Raw genomic sequence first — 13,837 nt, 5'->3', positions numbered from 1 at the left:
GAAATATAACCCATTTATTTCACAAAATAAGGTTTTGGCGAATTACCAATATTTGTACAAAGCCATAGTCTATTATTCTCAATATTTGTCACATTCAGCCCTAGACTTCACTGACTGTAGGTAAGGGTCACACTAATCACATTAGATTCACAGATTAGATTCACAGATGTCTATGAATTGAATACCAAGGCCCTCATTGGAAACAAGTCCGCAAGGACTTTTATGAACGGACCTGTTAGACAAAGTATTTTAAATGTAAATGTGTTGTTTTACATTTTTTTGCCTAATAAAATATTCAATCAATCAAAAAAGATTACAGATTGTATGTAGTTATTTTCATTCAAATGTAATGTGATTGAACTTGCACTAATAATGACTTTAATAGATTTTTCACTATTTAAAATTTCTAATTATTAATAACTAGAGGTTTGGGCCGCTTTGCGGCCCTCACATATACAGTAGTGAATTGTTCCTCTTCCTTCCTCTCCCCCTTCTCCTACCCTCTCCTCTCCTCCCCTCCCCTCAGGATGTTAGGATGTTAGGATTATGGCTTGTAGATTTCACCATTTGAAATTGTTTTTAAAATAATAATTTAAAATGTTGTTTCCACCAGACAGCGACTATATATAGCCTATATATGGTTCTGTATCAGTACTGTATATGAGTCAGTTTTAGCAGATTTCATTCTAATTGGCTACTATGACTGCCTGTGAATTTCATGGGCCTGGGTAGGTCATCCATGTGGTGCGCAGCAGCACAACAAGTGAATTCAATTAACGTCAATGATCCACAACCACTCCAACACTGCCCAGCCACCTCAGCTCTAACACCAACACGGGCAATTGCAAATAAGCTCTTGGCCATTGGCCTTGCAGTCTTTCAATACGGCGACATGTTCCTGAGAAACTAGACATTAGACTTACCTGTCTATCAGTGGGGAGGGGCATCAATTGGCTTTGGCAAGATACGGCAGCTGCCATACCTTGGTCCCTGATCAATATTAGGGAACCACTTTTTTACCCTAACAACCACGTGTTTTACCAGTTTTACTAGCTGATACAAAACGCTGCTTCCAGGCTTTTGACACACACGCACGCACGCACGCACGCACGCACGCACACACACACACACACACACACACACACACACACACACACACACACACACACACACACACACACACACACACACACACACACACGGCTTGGTTGAGCATCTAAATGAACACAATTGGCCCTTTTTGGGGGAGCGAACCTGAGCTGGGGAGTTACCTGTCTGCGGGGAGTGTTGGGCGGGAGGAGTAGGACGGGGGTAGCCTGGGCAGCATTCCTTTTCGGGTATATGATCCGGTCGGGAGCGGACCGGATCGCGACAAACCGGAAAGACGTCTCACCCCAAAATAGGTCTGTCCTATAAAATCCTTGATGCGGCGTAGTTTAGCTTATTTTTTAAATATAAATGTGAGTGTACTTTCCGGAGACTATTTAGCGTCTGTATTATCCGTATTATCCCACGGGGAAATTCTATTCCATTAGGGATTGGGGAACCAAAACAAAGCGGCACCGCAAAACCGGATCGCAACAATTCGGAAAGAGGATTCTTATAAGATCATATGGGTCTTTAGTAACGCATACCAGGCTTTCCTCCGAGGTGGAAAGACTGGTGACGCGAGGTTAGGACGGAGGTGCTACGAGTGCTGCAACTTGCAAAGGGCCAGGTCTTCAAGATACTGAAGGGACCAGTGCCCATGTACCTGTCTGATCACGGGCACAACACCAGAGGGAGCTCCACTGATTCGTCCGTCCGTCTGTGCACGCACACTCTCTGGATGCCAGAACAGAACCTTTTTTTCACATTGGGCTGTTATAGCGCCACCAGGAGGCCGTTTTTTTCAAAACACTTTTTTTTTTACAGTACTCCTACAGATTTTGTCCCAACATCACGCAAATCGGTAGACAGTATCTCTACGGTCATTAAACAAAACAGGTCTTTCAGATTTCTCATATTCCATCCTGATTGGCTAAGAATGGCTTCTAATGTTTGCATGAGTGCTCTGTTTTGAACAAAATGCCTCAAATCACGAAGACAGCATGCAATTTCCAATTTGTGTTTTTACCTATAACTGCACCGATCTGTGTAAAACTTTGTATGCACACTCCCTAGAGGCCAGGAAAAACCTTTGCCCTGCATTTTTCACATCTGCCTTTTATGGAAAACACATTTTTCGATATTACTCCTTCAGATTGTATTCAATTTTTTTGCAAATCGGTACACATGAGCTCAATATGTGATCAAGACGTATCTGTTTGATTTTTCATATTCCATCCTGATTGGCTAAGATTGACATCTAAAGTTTGCAGGAGTGGCCCGTTTTGATCAAAATGCCGCAAATCCGTCCGATTGCAGTGAAACTTTGCAAGCACATTTGCACTACATTGAGGAACTAATGCCACCCTTGCAACATTGCCCTATTATAGCACCACCAGGAGGCCGATTTTGCAACAAAAAATATATATATTACTCCTACAAATTTTGTCCAACCATCACGCAAATTGCTACATTTATCTCTTCAGTCAAGTGATCAAGACGGATCCAATTTTTCACATTCCAGCACGATTGGCGAATTCCGAACATTGCTGGCCCACACTAACCTACCTGACCTGGCGGCGACCTGTGCTCCGAGGAGCACTTTTTCGAGTTAGAATGCTCTATTCTTCAAGCAAAATGAATTACAATGGTGCCAAACCTAAAACAAAATGTTTATATGCACAACATTTGTCAAAACATTAAAAATTAAATAAAATAGAAAAAGTGCTCCTCCAAGCACAGGTCAGGTAGGTTAGTGTGGGCCAGCGATGTTCGGAATTCCAGCCAATTAGGCTGGAATGTGAAAAATCTGACGGATAAGACAGGGTGCAAAACATTCTCTCTCGCCGTGCCTTTTGGCCTGTCGGAGAAAATAAATAAATGTCTGTTTTGAAGTAAAGTTTCTTACAGACATGAGGCTAAATCAAACAGTTTTAATGTATGTTTCAGTTTAGAGCTGAACATAGTGATGATGACCCTCAGTGGGTTTGTTATTTTGGCCTCATGCCTTAATGTCGCAGGAGGCAACACACACACCTCCAATGTCGCACTAGTTATTAATATCTAATATTGATCACATAATAGTACACTATGGATGTAATCTAGCTGTGTCCATTAGTCCGTTCCCAATTCCAATACAGGACAGCGGATGTTAATTAGTTTGTCCAGGATTTCCCCTTGGTAATCCATAAAGCTCTGATCCATATTCTATCAGATAGCGCCGTTCCAGTATGCCAGTATATAGGTGAGCAATTGTTCAGTAGAAAAGACTTATATTATATCCTTAAATTATTTGATATCCTATTATTTGGTCCTGTGACGTTACACTTTGTTCTTCTCATCTACGCAGGAGAGCATTACTTTATTAACGTTCAGCTGAACCATCGTGTCAGAGAATAGCTTGTGCTGTCAAGGTGTTGCAAACATGCGATGTGAAGCATCGTAAGCTTGCAGATCTTTTCTTTTTGATGAGTGACGCCGTTGAACTTGTACTATGGAGTTCTCACCACGTTGACATTGGTTTCAGGTTGGATGTTCCTGTTGCCTTTTATGGTGTTAAAGGGGTATGGAACATTGCAAATGGGACGCACATGACCAAACATTTGATTAAAGAACGGGTGGAATTCTTCATCTGATACACCTGAGATCCACACCCCTTCATGAATCACACGTCAGTCTTCGAGAGGAGCTTTGTGAATGAGGTCCATTGTTTTCCAATTCTTCAAACTAGCCTCAGTGTTGTATAACTTAAAGGGAGAAACTCAGATGCTGTCTTTCTACACTGCTAGTTTAGCAAGCTAGTTTAAGGTATTTTCCACATTGGATGAACTATAATTCTTAGAGACATGCACACATGAGTTGACAACCAGTAATGTGACCTAAACCTGAAAGTGTAAAAACAACACTGTGACCTGCAGTGCCACAACACTCTGCAGTTACAGATGTCCCTGCACTATGGCTCAAACCCGTGGCCCTGTATTCCCCATAACAGCCTCAGTGGTGGGAAGTAACTAAGTACATATACTCAAGTATTGCATTCCCCGTAACCAAGACCTTAGGAGACAGGCGCGGCTACAGCGACTCGGAGGAGTGTGTGTGTGTGTGTGTGTGTGTGTGTGTGTGTGTGTGTGTGTGTGTGTGTGTGTGTGTGTGTGTGTGTGTGTGTGTGTGTTATCATATATGACATATTTATTAGCAATAGTTGCCTTTCTTTGGGCGGGTACAGTACAACAGTAGCAACCATTTTTTATTCTAAAATCCCTAAGTTAAATCTAATAGTATCTGCCTATTTGCTGTGTGGACGTGCCCTGTGTTTGCCTTGTATTTAGTCTCTCCTTTTTTTTTTACTACTATAATTGCATGCTTTTATACATTTTAATATATTTCTTCATTTCTATCTAACTTACAGTGTGTTTGTGGTAGCAAAACAATACAGTCACTGTCATCCCTTGTGTCCCTTAGAAGAACAGGTTGTTAGTGAGCTCCAGCACCTGGAAAATGACCAGTGAGTCTCTAAACACTTCACTAGAGAATGATGTAATCTCTCTCAGCCTTTGTTGCTAAAACTGGGTGGAAACAATTCGAGATCTTAAAAAAATTAAACTACATTGCAGAACAAATCCAAAGGTTTCCGGGCGGTCCTTGTTGGGGCGATGATATGATTGGTTTGTAAAGCAGTGGGCGTAGCTTTGTGTTCTCGCTGGTGTTCTTGCAACTACCTTGCATTCAGAAGTGTCCAGACGTATTGGTAGGCGGATATCTCTGATCGTCTGGCAACAGCAGACTATACCCAAGGGGATACAAATGAAACGTCAGCTGAACAAGCAAAGGCTGGTGTTTCCCAGTGATGACATCTGGCCCAGGGGTGATGAAATAGTGTCTCAAAAGGTGCACTGTTGGAAAATAATTAATTTTCAGATCCAATGAGACCATTGAGTCACTGGAGATTGTTTCAAAACATGCTAACATTAATTAACAAGGACACAAGTTGCCATGTTTACTATTGCTACGTCTATTGTACAGGGTCATACAGAATGAGATGAACAACAGCACATGGAAATTGTTGTTAATACAAAATACCCCAATTGTAGTTATATCTATATAGACTAAAGTATTCTAATGAATGGAAAATGAGTCGCCCAGAGGCGGCACAGCATCTTAAGGTTACAAAGTTACAGGTAAAAAGTACTGTTTATTCTTGACATAGCAAATCAAACATCAAACTAAGGGTTGGGGAGTTTTTTCCCATTCGCATTATGTCCACAGTACGAACCTGGTCTTCCCCTCCCTGTGTCCCCGGCCAACACTGTCTCACTCCCCAAAAGGCATATTGTGAATTATTCACCAAACGTCCACCGGTGACTGGAAGGGGGTACCCTTCCAGTCAAACGGTGCCTTCCCGGGCACTTCCGCACTCCAGGAATGCAGAAGTGCAGTTCTCACACCCAAGACGGTACGCCAAAAAATTGTTAAAACAACATGCCGCTTACATACCTGTATTACTTTGACCCATGAAGGAGTGCAATTCTTTCTCATCTATTTGTAGGTCACCACAATCACCAAACCTTGCCACCAATGTTTACAGAAAATTTACAGATACAGATTTACAGATAATTGGTGTTTGTATCACTGACCAGATTACTGCTTTTAGTTTACTTAGGTAGAAAACTAAATATATTACTAACAAGGTCATCATCAATCTAATCTATATTTTATTGTTATAAAATACACAGAAAATGTGTTATCATTGAATTTCTGCTTCTACATCTTGGTGGCACCTCGACCCATAATGGACTTCTTAGTGTTTCTCTCAGGTTTACAAATTATGATATAACACTTTGGTCCAAACAGTGCCACCAAAAGGCCAAAACTAGATGCTAAAATAGCAAATACCTCCACTACATCTGCATATTTGCCCGGAGAGCTGATATATGCTGGGATGAAGGCTATCCACACTGCACAGAAAATCAACATGCTGAAAGTGATTAACTTGGCTTCATTGAAGTTGTCTGGAAGATTCCTTGCCATGAATGCTAGGACAAAGCTGAGGAGTGCCAGTAAACCAATGTAACCTAGTAACACTGCAAAACCAACTGTTGATCCCACCTCACACTCATAGACTATCTTATCACTGTTGTATTGTGTGTTTTTATGAGGAGTTGGTGAGGCTGACACAAGCCAGGCTGTGCAGATTATTGCCTGGATGGAAGTAAGAATCAGAACTGTTCCTCTCTGCTGCATAGCACCGAACCACTTCATAATGTCTGCACCCCCAGGCTTGGAGGCCTTGAACACGGCCAACACCACCATAGTCTTTACCAGGATACATGAGACACACAGCACAAAGCTGATCCCAAATATTGCATGCCTCAGCTGACAAGTCCAGAGCCTGGGACGGCCAATGAACAGAAGTGAGCACATGAAACACAGTTTCAGTGACAGCAAAAGTAGGAAACTGAGTTCAGAGTTGTTGGCGCGTACCATGGGTGTGTCACGATGATAAATGAAGATTCCCAGGACAATGGCACAGATAAGTGTGCCTAGCAATGAGATGGTTGTCAAGGAGATACCCAGGGCCTCATGGTAGGAGAGGAACTCCACCCTCTTAGGGACACAGTGGTCACGCTGGGGACTGGACCAGAAGTCCTCTGGACAATTGGTGCACTCTGTAGAGTCTAACAAAGAGGGAATGTTAAAGGGACGGACAAGTAGTTAAAAAATGCACAATCTACATACATATTCTGCTCACCTAAAATAATGTTAAAAAAGGTCCCAAAGTATCTGTCAAATTACTTTTCACTTGTAAATAAAACTCACCAGTATTACACTCTAGGCCTAGTGGGTAAAAACTGCTTCTTGTACAGTGCAGCAGTGGAATGGAACAAATTGACAAGTGTTTCCCTCATTGCCAAAAACTCACACAAATTGCTACAAAAGAATACTTAAATAACCAATACAGAAACGTTTTTGGGTCTAACTAGGTTAGCTTTATTAATTATTATTAAGACTGTTCTTATTAATAACTATCGTTTGGATTTTATTCTCAATTTATTACATTTCATGTTGTTTGTTTTGTTTTTATGTCTAGATGACCACAATGGAAATAAGCCTATATGGTACGGTCACACCGAACCTTTGTGGCCGTCTAGATAGAAACAGAGGATTTTTTGCCATTGTGCAGATTTCCACAGCAAAACGCTCCGTTCCCATTGAAAACTGTTGTATATCCTCCTATAATTTGAGTAACCTCTGTCCGTTTGTCTGTCTGTAGTGGTGAAGCTACCCGGTTCTCCTCAGTGGCTGGAGCAATTGCTCTGATTTTGCACACAGCCCATTGACCATTACCATCTGAACTTAACTGTGAAGCCCGTTTTTCAATTTCATCAAATCTCAGCTTCTTATTAGCGTTTATGTGTCAAACAATAGGAGATAACGTTGCCAGGTTTCGCGCGTGAAACAAGCAGCAAGGTCTATGAAAACAACGCCAAACGAAGCAAGCCCTACAAGCAACAAGGTCTATGAAAAGAAGGCCAAACGAAGCGCCTTCACACATATACATTGCCTCTTGGAAAACAGCCGATATACAAGCTCAGAACGCGTACTTTCACAAACAACGCCAAAAACACACTACCACCAATATTCGCCCTAAACCGCTTACAATAAGCGAACATGGCAACACCGAGACACATGATTCCATTCACTGCGTTCCGTTCACCGCAGCACAACAGAAACATGGCGACATCATTTACGCACGTTTACACAGCAAACATTCTAACAGATCTCTGTGTGTGTGTGTGTGTGTGTGTGTGTGTGTGTGTGTGTGTGTGCGTGCGTGCGTGCGTGCGTGTGCGTGCGTGCGTGTGCGTGTGCGTGTGTGTGTGTTTGCGACGGGACACGGGGGTTCCGCGGCGGGGGTTGCCCGTGTGTGGGGGGGGGGGCTGCAACGGGACCCGCGGCGGGAGGAGGGGGGACGGCATGACGGGACGCGCGGACGATCTTTTTACCCCCGGTCTCAGTAGCGGGGGGCGGAGGCGGGGTTGGGGAGACGTCCCCTTTTAACTCTACAGGAGACGTGCATTAAACTTTAAGGAAACACGCAGTCTATAATAAATATCCAGTTGCCTAATTCACCACTACTTTTGCGTTTGAAACTTATAATTTCTCTAAATATTAAACTTTCACAACAGCTGTCGATACAGTCAATATAAGTAAATCATTATATGATAGCCTTAGGAGTAACTTTTTATAGTTTTTGGGACATGTTGTTATTTTGCACAACAACTTTGTACAACAAAGTATAAAATAGGGTTGATTAAAGTGTCTAATCAATTTATTTGATAATAAAAATTCTATTACAATTTCTCCTTTAGAAATTAAATAAATAAAAAATAAAAAATATAGCTGCAAGCAGCAATGAGCGGTTTCGAGAATAAGAGAGAGAGAGAGAGAGAGAGAGAGAGAGAGAGAGAGAGAGAGAGAGAGAGAGAGAGAGAGAGAGAGAGAGAGAGAGAGAGAGAGAGAGAGAGAGAGAGAGACACAGAGTGGCAGACAGACACGGACAGACTGTGACAGACTGGCAGAGTGGCAGACTGGCAGACTGGCATACTGTGACAGAGTGGCAGACTGGCAGACTGTGACAGACTGGCAGACTGGCAGACTGTGACAGAGTGGCAGACTGGCAGACTGGCAGACTGTGACAGAGTGGCAGACTGGCAGACAGACAGACTGTGGCAGACTGGCAGACTGGCAGACAGACAGACAGTGACAGAGTGGCAGACTGGCACACTGGCAGACTGGCAGACTGTGACAGACTGGCAGACTGTGACAGAGTGGCAGACTGTGACAGAGTGGCAGACTGGCAGACTGGCAGACTGTGACAGAGTGGCAGACTGGCAGACTGTGACAGAGTGGCAGACTGGCAGACTGGCAGACTGTGGCAGAGTGGCAGACTGGCAGACTGTGACAGAGTGGCAGACTGGCAGACAGACAGACTGTGGCAGACTGGCAGACAGACAGACAGTGACAGAGTGGCAGACTGGCAGACTGTGACAGAGTGGCAGACTGGCAGACTGTGACAGAGTGGCAGACTGGCAGACTGTGACAGAGTGGCAGACTGGCAGACTGGCAGACTGTGACAGAGTGGCAGACAGACAGACAGACAGACTGTGACAGAGTGGCAGAGTGGCAGACTGGCAGACAGACAGACAGACAGACAGACAGACAGTGACAGAGTGGCAGACTGGCAGACTGGCAGACAGACAGACTGTGGCAGACTGGCAGACTGGCAGACAGACAGACAGTGACAGAGTGGCAGACTGGCAGACAGACAGACTGTGACAGAGTGGCAGACTGGCAGACTGGCAGACAGACAGACAGACAGACAGACAGACAGACAGACAGACAGACAGACAGACAGACAGACAGACAGACAGACAGTGACAGAGTGGCAGACTGGCAGACTGGCAGACAGACAGACAGACTGTGACAGAGTGACAGAGTGGCAGACTGGCAGACAGACAGACAGACAGTGACAGAGTGGCAGACTGGCAGACAGACAGACAGTGACAGAGTGGCAGACTGGCAGACAGACAGACAGTGACAGAGTGGCAGACTGGCAGACAGACAGACAGACAGACAGACAGACAGACAGACAGAGTGGCAGAGAGAGAGAGAGAGAGAGAGAGAGAGAGAGAGAGAGAGAGAGAGAGAGAGAGAGAGAGAGAGAGAGAGAGAGAGAGAGAGAGAGAGAGAAAAGAAAGAGAGAGAGAGAGGGAGAGAGAGAGAGAGAGGGAGAGAAAAGAAAGAGAGAGAGAGAGAGAGAGAAAAGAAAGAGAGAGAGAGAGGGAGAGAGAGAGAGAGAGAGAGGGAGAGAAAAGAAAGAGAGAGAGAGAGGGAGAGAGAGAGAGAGAGAGAGAGAGAGAGAGAGAGAGAGAGAGAGAGAGAGAGAGAGAGAGAGAGAGAGAGAGAGAGAGAGAGAGGCAGTGAGAAAGAGAGGCAGTAAGAGAGAGAGCAAGAGAGAAGAAGTGAACATGCATTAATTAACAAAGTCATGATTTTTGTTCAGTAAATTATATTTGGACCGGTTAAATTGGGGTTTGAACCAGGGACCTATAGACTTGTGGGTAGACAGTGTAAAGGATAAGGATAATTCCAGGTCCGTTCATGAAAGTCCTTGCGGTCTTGTTTCCAATGAGGGCCTGTGAGCAATTAGGGGTTAAGAGTCTTGCTCAGGGACAAATTTCATTTCATCGACACGTTTGCTGGCCTAGCCTGGAATCGTACCTGGGGCAACCAGGGCCTCTGGCTCCCTAGGTGGGCTCACTAACCACTCAGCTATGGCCACAGTACAGACTGAGCCATTGGATAGACAGAATTGGATTTCATAAGTGGTAAGTTATCATACAGCATGGGTTGCTTATTATATACATACAAGCTCATAACGCGTCACATTGTAGATCGGCTGTATGTGGTTACTGTAGGTGTTGTATTAATAATTACATCTGCAAAGTAACAAGTAACTAAAGCTGTCATCTGCTGTAATTGTAGTAGAGTAGAGTAGTAAAGTAAAAGTACCTAAAAATTGTACTGTGCATGTGGCAGGTGTGATTGGTGATGAGTGAGAGCAGGTGAGAGGGGTGGATCCAATCCATGGGAATAGGGGGAATTCCAAATGATGATCACCTCAACGCATTGTTGGGGACAGGGATCGAACCAGCGACCTATGGATTCACAGGCTGCCTCTCTTCTCATTGAGCTAAAGATATGGCCTCCCTGATGGTGTCTGTTGATATCTATAGGTTTTTCCGTCCTATAGGTTCTTCCGGTGTGAGATTGTAGATCAGCTATTTTCACAAGAAAGTATGTCATACATAAAAAACAACTACTCTCAAAAGCATTTCATGTTATTGTTTAAAAATTGCACATGTCTGAATTAACAGGGTCATGTTTTGTACAATGCAAGTTAAATGTAAACTGTGACGAGTGGGGTTTGAACCGTGGACCTCTGGCACATGAGACTAACAGTGTATTGATCAAGCTATTCAATGCACAGCCTTAGTCAGTGAAAAAGGAGAATCCAACAAAACAAAACAAAAGAGGGAATGAAGTACGTCATACATTGAAAATAACTACTCTCAATAAGCATTTCATTTATCAATTGCATGTTTATTCATTGATACAATCATGTTGTGTGCAATGCAATTGAGTTGAAGTCTGCATGACGTGGGATTTGAACCGGCGACTCTGCGGTATCAAGGCAGATGATTAAGCCATTGGGCCAACACACCTGAACCTGTGAAAAGGGAGTTCACACACATGACACACTTTCACGCAAATTAGTCAGAAATCCTGGATTTAAATGTTTTAAACTGCTCAAAATTGCAGACAATCTAAGGGCAGAGCTTACTGGTCAAAGTGATACATGTGTTCCTCATGAGTCAAGGCACATGTGTAAGCAGGTTTAATGGCTGTCGGCCAAACGAGGCATGACTTTTGCCTGTTTAAAGTTTGCATTTTCAAAAAATTGCTATAGCGCCCCCCCTTTGACCAATTGGAATAAGATTGGTTTCAGTGATACTTGGAATGACCCTCTACAATATTGCAAAGTGTCAAACAAATGTGAGTCTGCATGTATGTGTTATGGGCAGATGAATAATTGTCATAAAACTGAAATTTTCATTGGCTTATAAAAGCTTAACGTTTTCACTTATGGAAAATCTGCTTGCTCACGTTTGTCGGCATTGGTCCAAAGTTCATGTGTAGACAGTTTCGTGCAGATTGCTCAAAGATCCAAAAAAGCTATGGACTTTTACTGCTTTTTACTGCTTTTCATAGAATTCGAAATGGTGGGAGATCTAAAGGTCAGAGGTCAAAAGTCAAACGTGTGCATCGAAGTTTCATGGCTGTGGGTCAAACAGGGCATGAGTTGTACCTGTTCAAAGTTGGCATATTTCAATTGAGTGCTACAGCGCCACCCTTTGGCCAATGGTTGTGAGTTTCGGGTTTTCGCCGTTTGGCATAGCCCTCTACCATATTGCCGAATTTCATAAAAAGTGACCACGCGGTTAGGCCAGAACTGGCAAATACGGCGGAAGAATAGCGAAAGCCTAGTATCCCAAGAAAGGCTTTGAGCCTGATGGCCTCAAAACCTTAATAATCCCTCAAAAACCTGCTTTTTGAAGGTTCTCAAACATTCAACTGAATCTTTTTTCTATTCCATTTTCCTCACTAATGAACCCTGGCCTGATGCCATGACATGAATTCCCCTCCGTCCTAACCCCCCGCACCCCCGCCCCCCGCTCGCACGCGGCGGGGGGGACGCGCGACAGGACATGCAATAACCCCCAGTTTTCAACTACTTTCGCCTGCGCCCTTCACCGGGTATGGTCTAGTTTCATATAACATACATACAGATGTAAGATGATTTCACTTCACAAGTAGCCTACAGACAGGAGAGTGGATTCAGACAGAAAGGTGGCTGTTGGCTCCAGCCTGGGTGGGGGATACAATTAGCATTCTCTTTGTTTTACCTGGGAGACAGAGGGTCTAGCATTTGTCATCACCCCTCCCTTCCTGCCCTATACAGTTGCAAATGTAGTGGGCCGGGAGGTGGGGTCTCACCTTTCAAGGCTGACACACCCAAACATATACCTCCTCTTTTTGTGAATGTGATCACTGCTATAAAGATTGACTCAAATGTAAGCTTAGTGTTGTGTGTCACTCAGAGGCCGAGGGGCCGATGGGGGAGCTGAGGCTCCATAGGGAAGCTGTTTGTACTATGCAATAAATCGGAAGCAAGAAACCTCACTGACTGGAGTGAAGACTCAATTCATTCTACAACCATTCATACACATAGACCGGTGGGATTTCTGAAATATGTGATTGTTAGAGGCATTTGGGGGTAAAAGTTGGGAACAAGGCCATTTTACATAATTCAAGGGTGCTGAATCAGAAAAACACTGTTCCCAAGCAAAATTCTTAGGGCTTAACCTCCTAATTTGCATATCAAAATGGCTGCCGATTTTGAAGTATTTCTTAAACAACTCTATAACAAAGCAAGCAAATCTGACAAATAAAGTGTATATATTTATGTTCTGAGGGTCATACACTGTGTGGAAGATATTTGTAATGTAATAAATGTAAATAAATGTAAATAATGTAAATAAATATGCAAATTAGAGGCCACCATTACATAAAATGATTTACCGAAGTACTCAAACGGGTCCATGTGCATCCCCCTTATTTTGTTTCTAATTATCTGTATTTTTGCAATCCTTAAGACATCTAAAATACATACTTTTCCCCCATGCTAAATGTTTAGTTTTTGACCTTTTAATCTGCATATCTGAATGGCTGCCAAATTGGCAAATTCGCACCTTTATCTTCAATAACTCTGTGGCCAGGCAAGCAAAATTGACAAATGAAGTGTCTATATACAGTTTCTACAATGTGAGTAAAGAATTTGTAAGTAATATAATATGATAATACTAGAAAAAGTGCTCCTCGGAGCACAACTCTCCGCTGTTGGGAATGTTGGGAATGTTGGGAATGTTGGGAATGTTCTATCTGTATAAGTGTCCTATCCGTCCTGTCTGTATAAGTGTCCTATCCCTCCTGTCTGTATAAGTGTCCTATCCGTCCTGTCTATGTAAGTGTCCTATCCGTCCTGTCTGTGTAAGTGTCCTATCCGTCCTGTCTGTGTAAGTGTCCTATCCAATTGTTACAGTATCCGCCATTTCTCAACCATTTCGTG

The 13,837-nt window shown here is 43.4% G+C and overlaps 1 pseudogene across 1 annotated transcript in view; it reads right to left on the bottom strand.

Moving 5' to 3' along the window:
- Positions 1-5,847: 5,847 nt before the first annotated feature.
- LOC311044864 (extracellular calcium-sensing receptor-like) overlaps positions 5,848-13,837 on the bottom strand; it is a 35,968-nt pseudogene continuing 27,978 nt past the window's right edge. Inside the window, exon 9 of the transcript in view lies at positions 5,848-6,761. The product of the transcript in view is annotated as an extracellular calcium-sensing receptor-like (transcript). The remainder of the gene's footprint in view (positions 6,762-13,837) is intronic.

This window comes from Gymnoscopelus microlampas (genome assembly GCF_963454915.1).
Source record: "Gymnoscopelus microlampas genome assembly, chromosome: 5".
In the NCBI taxonomy this organism is placed as follows: Eukaryota; Metazoa; Chordata; class Actinopteri; order Myctophiformes; family Myctophidae; genus Gymnoscopelus; species Gymnoscopelus microlampas.
The sequence above is the reverse complement of the archived record's forward strand: the minus strand, read 5'-3'. Positions and strand labels throughout refer to the sequence as shown.